Below are 17,821 nucleotides of genomic sequence, written 5' to 3' on the forward strand. Positions count from 1 at the left end.
TGAAGGAGGACTGCACTAAGGTAAAGGAAGCTATTTAGGAAAAAAAAAATGTACCTTTACAATCCCTTTAAGTTTCTGGATCAACGGGAAAGGAATCTGCAAATTAAACTCATGCCAGGGGACCTTACAAAACTTTTAACTCTTTCTTACTAATACTCTATTTGTAGTAAATACCAAGAAGAGTTGTAACACAGTGGAACCAATTCCCTGCTTTGCTGAATCGTATATATCCTTTGGTTCCGGATACCTGTTGGTGCAGTGGTACATGAAGGGGTGACATGATCCATATTTTTTGGCCTTGTCTGGTGCTTCAGACCTTTTGGAAGCAGGTCCATTTCATATTACAGTAAGTTCACTGATCGACCAGTGACATGGGCATTTTTCCTTTTAAGCCACTCTACTATTCCATTGAAGTCATGTAAACATTCAGTTGTGAGGCATTTAATCAACGCTGTGCGCTCTTGTATCCCTATTTTGTGGAAATCATGTACACCACCCTCCCTGTCCCTTTGGTTCCACAAGATATACAGGAAACTGAGAACCCGACTAGTGTTTTGAAGGATACGGCGGAGAAAACTCATAATTGTGGTTCCATTGGATTGCATATTGCTGTACTATGGGATTTGAGCAAATTGTGACAGGCTGAATTACCTATTAGAGGTTATATTAAACCTTTGGAGTTTGGTATTTTTTTATGCACTTTAAACTATTTTATATAGCTCTAAAAACAATTTCACAAATGAACATGACACTGGTGTCACAGAGCATTATACGTTTTATAGAGAGCACAGCAGAGACTACTTTCATATTGTCTCTCTAAGGCCTCGTACACACGGTCGGTTTGGTCCGATGAGAATGAACCGAAGTTCAGTTTCATCGGACCAAACCGATCGTGTGTATAGGCTAGCGGTCTGGTTTCCTTCGGTCCAAAATTTCTAAACATGCTTCAAAATCGAACCGCTGGACCGCTGGGCGATCGGACCGAACCGATGGTTAGTACAGAAAAGCATTGGTTCAAAACCCGCGCATGCTCAGAATCAAGTCGACGCATGCTTGGAAGCATTGAACTTCGTTTTATTCAGCACGTCGTGTGTTTTACGTCACCGCGTTCTGACCCGCTCGGATTTTGGACTGATGGTGTGTACACATATCAGGCCGTACGGCCACTCCAGAGGTGAACCGCTGAAAACGAACCGATGGACCAGTCTCATCGGTTTGGTCCGACCGTGTGTACAAGGCCTAATTGAACATATGTGTAGAGAGCCTGGAGGAGCTACACCCAGGGCCGGATTAACAATGGGGCTGATGGAGCTGCAGCTCCAGGCCCCTTTCTCAAGATGGGCCCATTTGCCCAAAAAAAAAATTTTTTTTTTTTTGTTAAGAATTTTTTTTTTCTAAGATCGAATTTGGGGGGTTGTAGCTCGATGACCAGAGGTCACAGAAACCCCACATTTGGGGGTAGGCATGGGAAGAGCTACCCCACAACTGGTTAAAATATGGGACGGCTATCATTTATGGTTCCGGAGATACGGGCCTGCTTGCACAGCCTGTCAGAAGCTACATTCAGAGTGGCCAATATAAATACAAGCTGACACACTACAGCAGACTGATAGGATCACAGTGCTTATAATAATTATTTGTATATTACTCATGGTAATTAACCCCTTGCCACCCAGGCCAATTCTGACACTTCTCTACTACATGTAAAAATCATCATTTGTTTTTTGCTAGAAAATTACTCTATGGTGGTCTTTGCACTTTTATGTTGCAGGGTACAGAGCTGCACGATTCTGGCTAAAATGAGAATTGCAATTTTTTTGCTTAGAAGATAGATCACGATTCTCTCACGATTGTTGCGGCGTAACATCATCTTTCACATTAAAACAAAAACAAAAAACAAAAACAAAAATGGGCTAACTTCACTGTTTTGTTTTTATGGTTTTTATTATTCATTGAAGTGGGAAAATGCAGTGTGACATAAAATATTGCAGCAATAGCCATTGTATTCCCTAGAGTCTCTGCTAAAATATATATAATGTTTGGCAGTTCCAAGTAATTTTCTAGCAAATAATATTGCTTTCTAACTTAAAGCGGTAGTTCCCCATCAAAAAAAATGTTACCCTTAGATTGATGCTCGTTTTGTCTAGGGGAATCGGCTAGTTGTTTTAAAATCGAAGCTGTACTTACCGTTGTAGAGCGCGATCTTCTCCGCCGCTTCCGGGTATGGGTCTTCGGGACTGGGCGTTCCTATTGTGATTGACAGTCTTCCGACAGGCTTTCGACGGTCGCATCCATCGCGTCACGAGTAGCCGAAAGAAGCCGAACGTCGGCGCGGCTCTATACAGCGCCTGCTCACCGACGTTCGGCTACTTTCGGGAAATCGTGACGCGATAGATGCGACCGTCGGAAGCCTGTCAATCGAGAAGGAACGCCCAGACCCGAAGACCATACCGGAAGCGGTGGAGAAGATCGCTCTCTACAACGGTAAGTACAGCTTCGATTTTAAAACAACTAGCCGATTCCCCTAGACAAAACGAGCATCAATCTAAGGGTAACATTTTTTTTGAGGGGGAACTACCGCTTTAAGAAACAAGTGTTGGACTTTAAGTGGTTAAATTTAGTTACAATGTTAGTTAGTTACAATGTTTCATTTTGTTTACAAACTTCGCAGACTGCCCAGATTTGTTCTTTACACACAGAAGTGTATCCCTTTGATCTAAGAAGGATGTGTCAGTTACAATGTTTCCTATTAAAAACTTGGCAGACTGCCCAGATATTTTCTTTTGACAGCTGAAAGTCTCTCCACTTGTTATATGAAAGAATCAGCAAACTCTGCATTGAAGATCGTCAGGGGGGTTGAATCAAGATCACGATTTTTTTAACGATTAATTGTGCAGCTCTAGCACGGTATTTGCGCAGCAATTTTTCAAACAGGTTTTTTGGAAAAAAATGTTTCATTCATTAAAAAAACAGTTAGTTAAGTTAGCACAATTTTTTTTGGTATCCTAAGCGATGCTTTACATTTTTTTAGGTTACATGTTTAGAGTTACAGAGGAGGTCTAGTACTAGAATTATTGTTCTCGCTCTAACGATCGTGGCGTATGTAACCTGTGTGTATCTGGCTCTGATACTACCAGTGCCTACCCAGCCACTGACTAGTATCTCTCCCCAGCCTGTCCCCACACACCCTCTCACCTGCTGACCTGTGCATGTGAGAATCACTCCTGCAGTGTTATTGTGTTCTGCCAGTGCGTAGAATGATCAGTGTTGCTAACTTTAGCTGGCAGCACTGATTGTTTTAAGAAAAAAAAACAGGCTGGTTGTACTCAAGTTGATTAATAGATTGACTTGTGTAAAACCAGCTAGCCCATACATAGATTGACTATGGCTGGTCTCTGCATAATTGGCGTAATTTCAATCCATGTATGACCCGCTTAAACACTACTCAGTCTCTTAATATCCTTCCACTCCTGTACATAGTGCTCACTGTCATACTCTCCACACTCCTCTCCTGTACATAGTGCCCATTGTCATACTCTCCACACTTCTCTCCTATACATAGTACCCACTGTCATACCCTACACACTCCTCTCCTGTACATAGTGCCCACTGTCATACCCTCCACACTCCTCTCCTATACATAGCGCCCACTGTCATACCCTTCACACTCCTCTCCTGTACATAGTGCCTGCTGTCATACACTTCTCTCCTGTACTTAGTGCCCACTGTCGCACCCTCCACACTCCTCTCCTGTACATACTGCTCACTGTCATACCCTCCACACTCCTCTCCTATACATAGTGCCCACTGTCATACCCTCCACACTCCTCTCCTATACATAGTGTTCACTGTCATACCCTCCACACTCCTCTCCTATACATAGAGCCCACTATCATACCGTCTACATTCCTCTCCTGTACATACTGCCCACTGTCATACCCTCCACACTCCTCTCCTGTACATACTGCCCCATCATACCCTCCACACTTCTCTCTGGTACGTACTACCCTCTGTCATACCCCCTCACTCTTCCTGTACATACTGCCCATTGTCATACCCTTCACACTCCTCTCCTGTACATAGTGCTTTTTTCCGTACCCTTTGTACTCCTCTCCTGTACATAGTGCCCACTGTTAGACCCTCCACATTCCTCTCCCTCACCTGCACATACTTCCCACTTATATACCGTCCATACTCCTCCCCTATGTCGCTTACCCACAAAAACAGTTCTTTAAAATTATACTGAATATCCTCAATGTTACCAGCTCTAGAATGGACACACTTTTGTTAGTTCAACTAAAGGAAATATCAGTTCTCATATTTGTTCTGCCCCATTATTAGTACTCATTTAATTTTGTGATTACTACTATGATGTATAGAGGAACATCGGGGATCTCAGCTACTCTAAATATAGCACTTATATAAAAAAGTGGCCCTGAAAATATTTTTTAAATGTTGGCAACTGTGCACTTAGGCACTGCCCAAGGGCCACCGTCCACCGGGTCAGTAGGGGGCCCCATGAGAGGCTCCTGGGATCCTGTGATAATAAAGCGGTAGTAAACTTTCCTGACATTACTACTTTTTAGAGGCCCTGGGGTAGGTTATGCCACAACGTACAAGTATGCACAGCATATTAGCACATTAGTGTACACTTCAATTTTCAGACTGAGCCCTCCAGTGCTGCGATGAATCAGGCGGGGCCTGGACACTTCCATCTTCACCCGGTCTTCCTTCTGGGTTCTGTGCCTTTGGTCACTTGCCTTGGCTGGGCTGCGTTCATGTCATTCCCACGCATTTATTTATTATTTATTACACCCCATTCACACCTCCGCGACAAAACGCCCGACGCCGGCCGCTCGTGCCGCTGGAGGGGAGAATTCCCATTGCTGTCTATGAGATGGTTCACATCTCATAGACGCCGTACACCTGCGGCATGAAAAAAAGTCCCGGACCCTTTTTTTCAGGCGGCATTGGCGTTCGGCCATACAAAGCAATAGGAAGGATTTGTAAAAAAAAGTTACACTATTCGCGGCAAAATACGCCGCGTACGCAGCGTTACTTGTCACGGAGGTGTGAATGCAGCCTAAAAGGCCCCACCAAAATCCTCAGCACCAGGCCCATGATGTTCTTAATCTGGCCCTGGCTACACCTCTGACTCATATACATTGTCTACTTTCTGAGGCTGAGTTATTGAACTTTTTCAGCAAATCATTTAGGATTAGCAAGTCCAACATTTTATAAGGTTTCTACAGATAGAAATCTCTCTCTCTCTCTCATCTCTCTCTCTCTCATCTCTCTCTCTCTCATCTCTCTCTCATCTCTCTCTCTCTCTCATCTCTCTCTCTCTCTCTCTCTCTCTCTCTCTCTCAAAAGTATTGTGACGCCCGCCTTCACATGCACATGAACTTTAATGGCATGCCAGTCTTAGTCCGTAGGGTTCTATATTCAGTTGGCCCACTCTTTGCAGCTATAACAGCTTCAACTTTTCTGGGAAGAATGTCCACAAGGTTTAGGAGTGTGTCTATGGGAATGTTTGACCATTCCTCCAGAAGAGCATTTGTAAGGTCAGGCACGGATGTTGGACGATAAGGCCTGGCTCGCAGTCTCTGCTCTAATTCATCCCAAAGGTGTTCTATGAGGTTGAGGTCTGGTCAGTCAAGTCTTTCTACCCCAAACCCGTCAACACTATATTGCCAAAAGTATTGAGCCACCCAGTGCCGATCCTGACCTCCCTGGGGCCCTAAGCAAAATGACATGGCACATTAAAAATGAGAAGCGGGGGGCGCTGACGACAGTCACATGTCACATTAAAGAAAGTTGAGAAGCGGGGGGAGGGGGTGTTCTGCTGTCGGAAATTACATCTTACATTAAATTGAGAAGCCGGGGGGTGCTGGCTTCTTACCTCTTCTCCCATGCAGCCAGCGAATTGAGAAGCGGGGTGAGGGGGCAAAAATGACTTCTCACCAGGCGGGGCCTCTAGTAATTTGGGGGGCCCTTCGCAGCTTTGCTGGGCCCTAAGCGCCTTGCATAGTGAGCCTATAGGGCGGATTGGCCCTGGAGCCACCCCTCCAAATAATTTGGTAGAGGGGGGATTATGGTGTGGGGTTGTTTTTCAGGGGTTGGGTTGGCCCCTTAGTTCCAGTAAAGGGAACGTCTAAGGCATCAGCTTACCAAGACATTTTGGACAATTTCATGCTCCCAACTTTGTGGGAACAGTTTGGGGATGGCCCCTTCCTGTTCCAAAATGACTGCGCACCAGTGCACAAAGCAAAGTCCATAAAGACATGGATGAGCAAATTTTGGGTGGAGGAACATGACTGGCCTGCACAGAGTCCTGATCTCAACCTGATAGAACAGCTTTGGGATGAAATAGAGCGGAGACTGCGAGCCAGGCCTTCTCATCCAACATCAGTGCCTGACCTCACATATGTGCTTCTGGAAGAATGGTCAAACATTCCCATAGTAGACACACTACTAAAACTTGTGTACAGCCTTCCTAGAAGAGCTGAAGCTGTTATAGCTTCAAAAGGTGGGCCAACTCAATATAGAACCCTACAGAATAAGACCGGGATGCCATTAAAATTAATGTTCATGTGAAGGCAGGCGTCACAATACTTTTGGCAATATAGTGTGTGTATAGATATATAGATATATATCTATAGATATATATTATTTTTAGATGTCTTTATATTTTTAAATGAAGAGTTTTACAAAGTAGGAGCATGCTTATTAATGCACCAACACATAAACTTTTAGAAATCGTTATGCTGGAATTGCTGGAATAATAAACATTCCAACAGTGTCCTAGCAATGAATCACAGTATGAAATCAATGCCACTTAATCATTATTGAAGCATGATTCCTACATTCATTTTACTCACCCTCCCTTTGTTTATGGCCAGTAAGTCATGTTAATCACTTTGAGTACCACTTACTCATGCCCTAAAAAATTTTGGTCGTGATTTGTCTGAGAAATGTTAGCATTACAGCCAGGACATTTGCTAAATAAATACTTTAGAGTGTCACTTTCCAACTGATGTATACACTGTATAAATAGTGCATTTCCATATTTATTTATATACACATGCCACATCCTTGAATTATATCTTTACATCTTTCCTGAGACATACAGTTCCAGTATGAAAATAAATATACAGTATCTAACAAAAGTGAGTACACCCCTCACATTTTTTGTAAATATTTGATTATACCTTTTCGTGTGACAACACTGAAGAAATTACACTTTTCTACAATGTAAAAGTTCAACATGGCACCTCACGGCAAACAACTTTCTGAGGATCTAAAAAAAAAATTGTTGCTCTACAAACAAAGATGGCCTAGGCTATAAGAAGATTGCCAAGACCCTGAAACTGAGATGCAGCACAGTGGCCAAGACTATACAGCGGTTTAAAAGGACAGGTTCCACTTAAAACAGTGGAGTGCACGTGCTCAGCATATCCAGAGGTTGTCTTTGGGAACTAGACAAATGAGTGCTGCCAACATTGCTGCAGAGGTTGAAGGGGTGGGGGGGGGGGGGGTTAGCCTGTCAGTGATCAGACCATAAGCCGCACACTGGATCAAATTGGTTTGCATGGCTGTCATCCCAAAAGGAAGCCTCTTCTAAAGATGATGCACAAGAAAGCCCACAAACAGTTTGCTAAAGACAAGCAGACTAAGGGCATGGATTACTGGAACCATGTCCTGTGGTCTGTAGAGACCAAGATAAACGTATTTGGTTCAGAGGGTGTCAAGCGTGTGTGGCAGTAACCAGGTGAGGAGTACAAAGACAAGTGTGTCTTGCCTACAGTCAAGCATTGTGGTGGGAGTGTCATGGTCTGGGGCTGCATAAGTGCTGCTGGCACTGGGGAGCTACAGTTCATTGAGGGAACCATGAATGCTAACATGTACTGTGACATACTGAAGCAGAGCAGGATCCCCTCCCTATGGAGACAGGGCCGCAGTGCAGTATTCCAACATGCCCACAGACCCCCATAACCACCGGGCAAGGGCTGGGAATGAGGCCCTTGTCCCCATCAACATGGGAACATGGTGCTTTGAGGGGTCACAGACCCCCAAAGCATCCTCCCAATGTTGAGGGCATGTGGCCTGGTACGGTTCAGGAGGGGGGGGCGCTCTCTCGTCCCCCCTGTTTTCATGCAGCCTGCCAGGTTGCGTGCTCAGATAAGAGATCTGGTGTGGATTTTTGGGGGAAACTCCACGCCATTTTTAAAAAAAAATTGGGGTGGAGTTCCCCTTAAAATTCACACCAGATCTGAAGACGACAATTCATTATAGCCGCGAGTGATTTTAAATGACTTTTTTTCCTTCAGAAATGACGCTTTGTGCAGGGACAGTTCTATGCACGGGAAACAAGCGCTACTTCACAGGCATACTATACACCCCCTAGGTACAACATTTAAAGGAACATTTCACTTTTATTGTTTCACTTTAAGCATTATTAAAATCACTACTCCCAAAAAAAACGGCCGTTTTTAAAACTTTTTTTGCATTGATTCATGTCCCCTGGGGCAGGACCCAGGTCCCCAAACACTTTTTAGGACAATAACTCGAACTCGAAGCTCATCCATAGTTCCCAACTGTACTGTACCTCATTTGAACTGTCTCTTTTTTGAAAAAACAAACATCTGTCCCTCTTTCATCAAAACTGTTCAACTAAACCTTTCATCCCACCTCTAAAGTATTGCATGTTTTGCTTTGAAAGGCCAGTATAGAAGAATAGATGTGGTAAAAACACTTTTGGGTTTTACCAGACACTTTTTTACCATTTTCATTCTTCATTGACCTCTGGTTGTGTTGAAGAGGTATGTTTTTTACATGTTTTATGCTAAAAGGTTACCCTCTTTCCCATTTGATTATCATACTCCTATAATCATAGGATTAGTGTCAACACTGTATACTACAGATGAGGCCAATAATTTGACCTGACGCACACTTCTAGGAAAGGCAGTAAGCCAAACACATTAGCAAGTACTGAGGATTGTGGGTAATCTTGTTTACAAACTTTTAAACATAAACTGTACTTTTGCTTTGGACGTTTGGAGAAACTTCTAGAAGTTAGTGGGTGAATACCAGAAGGACCAATCTGCATACTTGAGGGAACTTGGCCAATCCCCAGGCAGAATTTCCTGGCAGGATGGCTGAGTAAGTCCTTAATTATGGGAGAGCCATTGTCATGAATATGCATCATGTCTGTCTGCCTACCTGATCTCCATGTGTTCATTAGAGGCAGATCCTGTTCTGGTTTCCCTTCTTATCACTTCCTCTTCCTGTATGGCTCCACCCTAGTCCATCCCAGGAAGCCTATATTAACCTTTGCTCTACAGGTCTGCAGTGCTGTTCAACAGTGTTCCAATGCTCAGTTCCTGTCTGCAGTGTTTTGCTAGTTCCTGGTTGCAGAGTGCTACGATCATCTTCCGTGTACCGTTTTGGCTTGTCCCCGACTTCCCTGTCTGCCTGTGCCCCTGACTATTTGCATGTTCCACGGTTATCCTTGTCTGCCTGTTGCCCTGACCTCGGCCTGTCCATCACCACTGTTTGCTGGCTGCTTCCTCCTTCTCCCTGCGGAGTGTGACCTGAGGAATCCCGGGAACGCGACCTGGACCCAGTTGCGGCCAAGACCATCCCTACCACCAAGGGCTCTGGTGAATACAAAACTGGGTCTTAGACTCCGCGCCCTGGGTGATCTTGGGTCACGCTTCCTCCCTGCCAGCAGTACTCGGCTATAGGGTTCACTTCCCTGCGGTGCATCCCTGACCCCTACAGGGTGCACTTGTCACCTGGCCACAGGTGACCTGACAGTTTGAACAGCCATGAACCCGGCCGACGTGCCGCTTCCTGCAGTTGACCCATTACAGGGCGTTGTTCACAGACTCGAGACGCATGAAGCTAATCAGGCTCAGGTGATGCGTTTCCTTCAGGATCTGGCTTCCCGCTTTGATCAGCTTCAGACCTCGTTGGGAGCCCCGAATCTACAACCCCAAGTACAACCAGCGGCAGCGGCTGCGCCCGTCGCACCAGTCGCAGAGTCGCATTCACTGAAGCTACCACCTCCAGTCCGTTTTTCTGGAGACTCCAAGGCCTGCAGGGGGTTTCTTAGCCAGTGCACCATCCATTTTGAACTACAGCCTCAAAACTTCTTGTCTGATCGGGCAAAGGTAGCCTATATTATTTCCCTCCTTTCCGGTGAAGCTTTAGCCTGGGCTGCCCCTATGTGGGAGAGGAATGATCCGGTAGTTTCCAGCCTGTTCAACTTCCTAAAGCTCTTTCGGAACATCTTTGAAGAGCCGGCTCGGGCCTCTTCAGCAGCCAGTGCTCTGCTACGTCTCCGCCAAGAATCTCGTTCAGTGGGTCAATATGCTCTTCAGTTCCGTATACTCTCTGCTGAATTGAGCTGGAACAATGAGGCCCTGGTCGCTACCTTTTTACATGGCCTCTCTGACCGAGTGAAGGACGAATTAGCGGGAAGAACCATCCCCGTCGGTCTGGACGATGTCATCTCCCTGTGCAATCAGATTGATATTCGTTTTCAGGAGAGGTCCATTGAGAAAAGACACCAGCACTCCCTAGGTCGTAGTCAGTCTGTGCTTCCCTCACTTCGTCCCGTAGACCAACCCCTGCCTGCTGAGGAACCTATGCAGTTGGGCCGGACCAGACTAACACCCGAAGAACGTGCTAGACGCAGAACTCTGGGCTTGTGCCTCTATTGTGGAGGCAAGGGCCATCTTCGTGCCTCCTGCCCGCTTCGCCCGGGAAACGCTCAGGTCTAATACATTTAGAAGGTGGAGTATTGGACCCAGAAACATCACCTTCCCGTCTGCTCCTTCCGGTGTCCCTTCATGTAGGCACTTCTCCCCTATCGATCTCTGCATATCTGGATTCCGGGGCTGCCGGCAACTTTATGGACTGGAGAACTGCTTCTTCTATGAAGCTTACCCTTTCACCCCTCACTACGCCGCTGGTAGTCTCGGCAATTGATGGCACTATTCTCCCAGGGGGTCCTATTCGCTTCCAGACACTACCCATTAGGATGTCGATAGGGATTCTCCACCAGGAGTGGATATCCTTTCTCATCCTACCTAAAGCCTCCACTCCCATTGTATTGGGCCTTCCTTGGCTACAGCTCCACTCTCCCCATGTGGACTGGGCTTCTGGGCAGATTCTGGCTTGGGGTCCTTCATGTTTCTCGTCATGTCTTTCCAAGGTGACTCCTAAGGGGGAACTTCCGGTTGCTACCACATCAGTATCTTCGGATCTTCCCACTGCTTACAGCGATTACCGGGATGTGTTCTGTAAGAAATCAGCCGAGGTGCTTCCTCCCCACAGATCTTTTGACTGTGCCATTGACCTTGTTCCTGGAGCAATTCTGCCCAGGGGTCGCACATACCCTTTGTCCATCCCAGAGACCCAGGCCATGTCTGAGTATGTCGCAGAAAACCTTGACAGAGGTTTCATTCGGAAATCATCATCGCCTGCAGGAGCAGGGTTCTTTTTTGTTGCCAAGAAGGATGGTACCTTGAGACCCTGTATTGATTATCGAGGATTAAACGCTGTTACTATTAAGAATCGTTACCCCTTACCCTTGATATCTGAATTGTTCGATAGGTTGAGGGGTGCCTCCATTTTCACTAAGTTGGATCTCAGGGGGGCGTACAACCTCATTCGAATACGAGAAGGCGATGAGTGGAAGACTGCGTTTAACACTCGAGACGGCCATTATGAGTATCTGGTCATGCCTTTCGGGTTATGTAATGCCCCAGCCGTGTTTCAAAACTTTGTCAACGAAATCTTCAGGGACCTGCTGTACCAGTTTGTTGTCATCTATCTGGATGACATTCTAATCTTTTCGGAAAATCTGCATGTCCACAGGAACCATGTTCGCACTGTACTCCAGCGCCTCAGAGAGAATAATCTCTATGCCAAACTGGAGAAATGCTCCTTTGAATGTTCTGAGGTCCTGTTTCTAGGATGCTTTGTTTCAAGCTTGGGCCTTCGTATGGATCCTGGGAAGGTCTTAGCCATTACCAATTGGCCTCTTCCTGCTAGCCTCAAGGCCACACAGCGCTTTCTTGGTTTCACAAATTATTATAGGCAGTTCATCAGGAATTATTCTTCCATTGCCGCGCCTATTATCGCTTTGACCAAGAAGGGTGCTAATGCCAAAGACTGGCCTCCCGAAGCTGTCTCTGCGTTTCACGATCTGAAACAGGCCTTCGTCTCTGGACCTCTTTTGAGGAGACCAAACCCTGAGGAGGCATTCTTTATTGAAGTGGACGCTTCTTCAGTGGGAGTGGGAGCGGTGCTTCTTCAACTTTTTGAGAAGAGACGTCAACCATGTGCGTTCTTTTCCAAAAAATTTTCTCAGGCAGAGAGAAATTATGCCATCGGTGACCGGGAACTTCTCGCAATTAAATTGGCGCTAGAAGAGTGGCGTCATCTTTTGGAGGGTTCTCCTCACTCCATAACGATCTTCACAGATCACAAGAATCTACAGTACTTACAGAATGCTAAACGTCTGAATCCCAGACAGGCCAGGTGGAGTCTCTTCTTTTCCCGTTTCAGTTTCACGATTACATACAAACCTGGTTCCTGCAACGGTCGGGCTGATGCGCTTTCTAGATCCTTTGACACCTTGGACGAAGATCTCACTCTTGAACCTGAGCCGATCATTCCAACTTCATGCATTGTTGCCCATTCTACCACCCTGGACTCAAAAATTCCTCCTGGTAAGACCTTTGTCCCCACTGAGCTAAGAGCCAAGATCCTTCGTTGGGGACATGATTCCAAGGTGGCGGGCCATGCCGGTTTCCTCCGGTCCTTCCTACTCATTAGTCGTCACTATTGGTGGCCAAATCTCCGCTCAGAGGTTAAAGACTATGTCAAGGCTTGTCATGTCTGTGCTCAGTTCAAATCCTCCACACAAGCTCCTGCTGGTCTCCTCATGCCCTTGCCCATTCCCAAGGAGCCCTGGGCTCACATTGCCATGGATTTTATCACCGATCTTCCACTGTCTGACGGTAATACGGTCATTTGGGTTGTAATCGATCGGTTCTCCAAAATGGCACATTTTGTTCCCCTTCCTGGTCTGCCTTCTGCTCCTGCTTTGGTCCCCATTTTTGTTCGAGAGATTTTCCGTCTTCATGGGGTTCCTTCTCATATTGTTTCGGACAGGGGTGTTCAATTTACGTCTCGTTTTTGGAGAGCCTTTTGCAAATCCCTCAATATTGCTTTGGATTTTTCCTCTTCTTACCATCCTCAATCCAATGGGCAGACGGAGAGGGTTAATCAGGAGTTAGAGGTTTTTCTTCGTACCTTAGTCTCCGCTCATCATGACGATTGGTCCTCTCTACTTCCATGGGCGGAATTTTCCCATAACAATCATGTGAATACCAGTTCGCAGAGAACACCCTTTTTCTCAGTTTATGGAAGACATCCTCAACTTCCACTTCCCATGACCTGTTCTCTGGATATCCCAGCTTTGGCTTCAGCTCAAGAGTCATTCAATTCCATCTGGAGCGACGTCCATGATTCCCTCCGGGCAGCTGCCGACAAATTCAAAGGCTTTGCTGACCGCCGCAGGCGTAAACCGCCTTCTCTTCAACCAGGGGACAAAGTCTGGCTCTCCACCAGAAACATCAAGCTCCGAGTTCCTTCTCTGAAGTTTGCTCCAAGATTCATTGGTCCATACACCATAATGGCTAAGCTGAATCCAGTTTGTTTCAAGCTTCAGATTCCCAAAAACCTCAAAATCTCTAACTCCTTCCATGTTTCCCTTCTGAAGCCTTTAGTCCTTAATAGGTTCTCTCGTCCTCTCCCCACCACGGCACCAGTCTCTGAGGAGAATCAGGAATATGAGGTCAGTCAAGTTCTGGATTCCAGACTCTGTAGAGGCGCTCTTCAGTACCTTGTTCATTGGAAAGGCTTTGGTCCTGAGGAGAGGTCTTGGGTTCCTGCATCAGAGGTCTTTGCACCTCGTCTATTGAAGAATTTTCATCTCAAGTTTCCCTCTAAACCCGGACCCAGGCAGGGAAGGGGGAGGCCTCGTAAGAGGGAGGGTACTGTCATGAATATGCATCATGTCTGTCTGCCTACCTGATCTCCATGTGTTCATTAGAGGCAGATCCTGTTCTGGTTTCCCTTCTTATCACTTCCTCTTCCTGTATGGCTCCACCCTAGTCCATCCCAGGAAGCCTATATTAACCTTTGCTCTACAGGTCTGCAGTGCTGTTCAACAGTGTTCCAATGCTCAGTTCCTGTCTGCAGTGTTTTGCTAGTTCCTGGTTGCAGAGTGCTACGATCATCTTCCGTGTACCGTTTTGGCTTGTCCCCGACTTCCCTGTCTGCCTGTGCCCCTGACTATTTGCATGTTCCACGGTTATCCTTGTCTGCCTGTTGCCCTGACCTCGGCCTGTCCATCACCACTGTTTGCTGGCTGCTTCCTCCTTCTCCCTGCGGACTGTGACCTGAGGAATCCCGGGAACGCGACCTGGACCCAGTTGCGGCCAAGACCATCCCTACCACCAAGGGCTCTGGTGAATACAAAACTGGGTCTTAGACTCCGCGCCCTGGGTGATCTTGGGTCACGCTTCCTCCCTGCCAGCAGTACTCGGCTATAGGGTTCACTTCCCTGCGGTGCATCCCTGACCCCTACAGGGTGCACTTGTCACCTGGCCACAGGTGACCTGACAGCCATGCTAGCCTGGGAGTGGGGTGGAAGATGGAGCTCTGAGGAGACTGCCGGTGGCCTAGGAGGGGGCCCCTGTGTCTGGGTAGGGGGCTCTGCCTCCAGGCTGAGCTTGGGCTGGCTTGGGAAGATCCTAATAGTGTCTCGGTTTGTGGAGGAATCTTGCCTAAGGAGCAGCAGGGAGCAAAGAGGAAAGTGTGAGTACATCAGCACACTCAGGGATTCACAAGGGGAGAGATTGCCCCATGTAGCAAGCTTGCAGGAGGACAGTGTTGTGCTTAACCCCGCCTATCACTTTCCCTGAAAGATCTTTGGAGCAGCCAGGTGGGCTGGTGGACAAGCAGCCAGGTGGGCTGGTAGTTCATGCAGGCAGTAAAGCTGGGAGCAGTTTCTACGGTGGAGTTGGAGATATTCCTGAATGCAGCTTACAACACACTGTGCTATTTTCTAAAAGGGACTGAGAGTTCCTAGTCTTCAAGGAGCTTTTGCTTTTGATCACAAAAGACTGTCAGTATCCAGGAAGTAGGACAGTTCCGGATCTTGTACATAAGGAGAAAGTTGTTGCCATTTATTGTTTCAGTGAAGCTGGGCATCTCATAATTCTGATTCCTCATCCAAGTTATCACCCCTTATTAAAACAACAAAACCAAATTCAGAGACTGTTCCTAGTGTCTGGATCGAGATTAAGAATCCTTGTTGCCTGGCTGTGTAGGAGTAGGGGAACCAGTTATCAGCAGCCCTTGCCGGGGGTAGTGCTACATTGCCAAGAATACAGTGTCCTTGTCACTTCCTGTGAGCTGCACAGAAGAAAAATGTCCCTTCCTAGCTATTTCATTGTAAACTACCTATGGCTCTGCCCCGATGTAATGGAGATGAAGAGGTACAGACGTGTTTGTAGTCCATATCGGGAAAGTATCCTAGGGTGACAACTATGGCTCCCTCTAAAGATACAGTGGAGAAATGACGTAGCCACCAAGAGACAGGAAGTGTGTTATTTGCAGGAAGATCAGGTAAAAATAAAGCAAAAGGAGCTTGAAAAAAAAAAAAAAAATACAGCCTGCACATCAAGGACTAGTAATCTGATAAATCGTATATTACATTTTTAGTTTTGGGTTAAGTTAAGAAATTACATAAAATAGGAAATTATCGTTGTGATGCATGTTGCTTATGTACAATAATTTTAAATTAACAATCCCTATCTCTTAATTTACCCAGTACCATTTATCATATTTCACCCCTTTCAACAAGTCCTTGTGACTTTAGAAAAAATTATCATTCATAAAACTAAATTGATGCTTTCTTGTTTCCTAGTTTTCTCGGCCTTCGAGAGAGAGAGAGAATCAAAATCCATCTGATATTTCTACAGTAAGCACTTCCTCTTTAGTAAATACAGTATTACATAAGTCCATTGCATACTAGACACGTCAGTATAATACATATATATATATACACATCTTTACTTGTGATAAATATGTTACCTTACCAGTTTTCAAAACTGTCAATGTCTTGACGTTAACAAATAGGACATATTTAGATAAGACAGTGGTGTTTTCACGATTTCTAAAGGACGTTCCAGCATGCAGTATGTCTTATATGGAAAGTTTGGAAAGCTGTAAACTGTCTGGAGTAGACGAAGAGCAATATAAAAATGAAACGATCCGTCTTGTCCTTGAGGCTTCAAACAACTTGACAAAGTAATCCTGTCCCCAATGAGTCATTTCTGCAGTTTTCTCGTCATCGCAGCTTTGTATAGATTCCAGATATCAGAAACATCATGAAGAAAAATCAGTCGTTCAAACACATAAGTGTGTAATTCTACCTGTATTCTGTATTGCCAGTAATCTCTCCTACAGGTATATGGGAGGGGAAGGGGAAGGGAGGCAGAGCTGTAATCCAGGACACACATGAAGTCAATAATGGCAGGTGTGTCAACCAATGAGAGGAATGTCTATAACCTTAAAGGAATGACAGTTGAGTCATAGTGAAATGTTGGAGAATGCTTCCCTCATCAGGTATGAGATAAACAGGCAGAGCTGCGAGTCAGTGAAGGAACACAAATAACATCTATTGAAAGTGAAAATGTTTTAGGCTGTCAGCGACAACATCATTTATTTTGTAGGCATCATTTCTTATTTACATCTCTGCGAGTAAAAGTGTATTTTCTGTGTACATTTTGTTTTAGATAGCATTGCAATACCTTAACCGAATTTTAAAGCATTTTGAACGTCTTACTTACTAGGTGTAGTATTAATATGTGGAGGGGTGGCACATTGGGAGCTTCTCCTGCACCTCACAGACAGGAGTGACTGCTGCCTTTGTAGCCAAGAGGGTAGGGTCAAAAACATGGCTTAAAGCGGTAGTTCCCCCCTTGTTACCCTTAGATTGATGCTCATTTTGTCTAGGGGAATCGGCTAGTTGTTTTAAAATCAAAGCTGTACTTACCGTTGTAGAGAGCGATCTTCTCCGCCGCTTCCGGGTATGGTATTCGGGACTGGGCGTTCCTATTTTGATTGACAGTCTTCCGACAGGCTTCCGACGGTCGCACCCATCGCGTCACGAGTAGCCGAAAGAAGCCGAACGTCGGCGCGGCTCTATACGGCACCTGCGCACCGACGTTCGGCTACTTTCGGAAAATCGTGACACGATAGATGCGACCGTCAGAAGCCTGTCGGAAGACTGTCAATCAAGAAGGAACGCCCAGACCCGAAGACCATACCCGGAAGCGGCAGAGAAGATCGCTCTCTACAACGGTAAGTACAGCTTCGATTTTAAAACAACTAGCCGATTCCCCTAGACAAAATGAGCATCAATCTAAGGGTAACATTTTTTTTTGAGGGGGAACTACCACTTTAACCTTCTCTTTTGCAAAGCCCCCCTCCCCCCTAGTATTTCTCTTTCCAGTGACACCACGCACGCAAGGACAGTTTTTCCTTCCAGTGACACCACTGACACAGGGACTTTTTTTTACTTTCAGCAATATCACCAAGGCTGAACATTTTTCCTTTAAGTGACGCCACCCATGCTATGATATTTTTAATTACAGTGACACCACCAAGGCAGGGGCATTTGTATAGCTCCCAGCTGTCCTTGATTTTGAGGGACTGTCCCTGATTTGGGGCA

At 45.9% G+C, this 17,821-nt stretch overlaps 1 protein-coding gene across 1 annotated transcript in view; it reads right to left on the reverse strand.

The window, feature by feature from the left end:
* Positions 1–16,595, reverse strand: part of LOC120926631 (merlin-like) — an 89,445-nt gene extending 72,850 nt beyond the window's left edge. The window contains exon 1 of the mRNA XM_040336753.1: positions 16,185–16,595. The gene's annotated coding sequence lies outside the window, so the exon portion shown is untranslated. The remainder of the gene's footprint in view (positions 1–16,184) is intronic.
* Positions 16,596–17,821: the final 1,226 nt, after the last annotated feature.

The sequence above is a fragment of the Rana temporaria genome, chromosome 2 (genome assembly GCF_905171775.1).
Source record: "Rana temporaria chromosome 2, aRanTem1.1, whole genome shotgun sequence".
Taxonomy (NCBI): Eukaryota; Metazoa; Chordata; class Amphibia; order Anura; family Ranidae; genus Rana; species Rana temporaria.